The sequence below is a fragment of the Otolemur garnettii genome, unplaced genomic scaffold (genome assembly GCF_000181295.1).
Source record: "Otolemur garnettii isolate 467f Iridium unplaced genomic scaffold, OtoGar3 scaffold00125, whole genome shotgun sequence".
NCBI classification, from domain to species: domain Eukaryota; kingdom Metazoa; phylum Chordata; class Mammalia; order Primates; family Galagidae; genus Otolemur; species Otolemur garnettii.
In genome coordinates this window covers 4,286,468-4,288,299 of record NW_003852520.1, presented here as the reverse complement: position 1 = coordinate 4,288,299, position 1,832 = coordinate 4,286,468, and the positions used below count along the sequence as shown (strand labels likewise).

The 1,832-nt window shown below is 48.1% G+C and overlaps 1 pseudogene across 1 annotated transcript in view; it reads left to right on the top strand.

Moving 5' to 3' along the window:
• Window positions 1–957: 957 nt before the first annotated feature.
• Window positions 958–1,832, top strand: part of LOC100963230 — an 11,293-nt pseudogene continuing 10,418 nt past the window's right edge. Inside the window, exon 1 of the transcript XR_002775268.1 lies at window positions 958–1,011. The product of XR_002775268.1 is annotated as a ferritin heavy chain-like (transcript). The remainder of the gene's footprint in view (window positions 1,012–1,832) is intronic.

Sequence of the window (1,832 nt, the reverse complement as noted above, 5' to 3'; positions counted from 1 at the left end):
AGAGTGCCGTGAAAAAACAAAGATCCAGTTTTTCTACACCTAGGAGTATCCTCCTCTGGGTTGCTGTCTTGCCTGAGAGAATAGTGAAGAATTTTGGGTACAATCACCTTATGACCACAGCCCATCCCCCACTCTTTCTTTCATTGCCAACAGATTGACCCTTGCTGAGGCGGGTCAATCCCATGTGGGCTACTCCAAATAGTGCTATCCCAGCTCAGGCAACCTACAGGGGCTGCCACACACCAAGGCAACAGAGAGGTGAAGGAGCTTTAGACCTTAACCAGCCCCCACAGTGGAATGAAAACAAGGATTACATAGATAACTTTCGCTGTCATTGGCAAATGGTGGGATCCATAGCCATCCAGGGGATGAAAGGGAGACAGATCTTGCCCCTCAAAACATGTCTGATGTGACCTCTGAGGGACCTATCAATTGTATGGCCCAGTGAACTAGGAGTGTCTTGCCCCCACTGTGGGAGGAAATTATGACTCACTTACACTATCATTGGCAAGGTGTGGGGCTTGGCTGAGTCTGTCTCCCATTTGGGGGGATCTTTTCACACCCTGTAAAGTGGGTAGGTCTGCATCTGTCTGAAGCTCCCTACAAGCTCCTCCTGGAGAATCATCCCTCAACTCCACAACTGATGGCTTAGAGAGGGGTGGCTCCGGCCTCAGATGACCATGGTCTGAGAAATACTGGGAAGCAGACAGCAAGCTGCAGAATCCTCTTTCCCAACTGCAGGTGAAAGCCGTGGCATTTCAAATCTGTTGTGCACTGGACTTTGGTGAAAGCCACAGCTTTTGAATATGTTTGGGGGTCTGGCTGACACTCTGACTGGAACATTTCCCCTCACTATTTGGGAGTTGCCCCTAGCCTAGGAGCATCATCTAGAAGTCCTGGCCCAGCCCCACCCCAACCAGGAGAGAGAAGGCAAGGCCAATCCTTGAGGATCCCAACATGGTGCAAATTCATAAGGGAGCTTTTGAAGGGCATGTAGGAGAAGGGCCACAGGTATCATCAGCTGCTCATTTGAAAACTTAGTGGTGAGGTCTATATCCTGTGGCCTCTGGATCTGATTTCATTCTGCTGGTTTCAGATTCCAAATGGCCTTCAAATCCTGAGTGGATCAGAATAACAGCAAGCAAACACATCACTTTGACAGTGCCTGAAAGAGGTACTGTGAAACGTGCAGTCCAGGACCCTTGAAACCAATATCATCCAGCGTGTTTTATTATCTAGATGTCCCGAAATCCCTGCTGAACAAGTTAACTGTGTACCAAGCAGCTGCTTTGCTCCAGAGGGTCCTCAAAGGGATGGGCCAAGGTCCACACCCTGAGGTGCCTGAACTTGACACTAGTTCCTCAAATTAGAGATCCAGTCAGACTCAAAATAGGCAGCAAAATGACCTTAATACTTGCTGAGCAGCTGGAAGAACAAGGATTGGCCACTAGACATTGGCAAGTTCTAAAAGAGGTGTGGAGAGCTTTGCACATTGGGGAAGCTGGTGATACCACAAAGCCTCTTGACCTAACATCCATAATTCCCCAGAGAGAGTTGAATGGCACACTTGCTAGCAGATAGGTTCTACACTCAATCAGCCCAGGCTCCATCAATCAGGTCCCAAGAATCTCCTGCTTTCTTCCTAAAGGACACCAACTAGACTATCTCTTAATAACAATTAAGGATAATGTAACATTCTAGCTTTAAAAAAATAATAAATATATAAATAAGTTCAAAATACATATGGGGAGGAATCAGTCAAAGAACCCTGGCACCAGGGCGGCACCTGTGGCTCGAAGGAGTGGGGCGCCAGCCCCATATGCCGGAGGTGG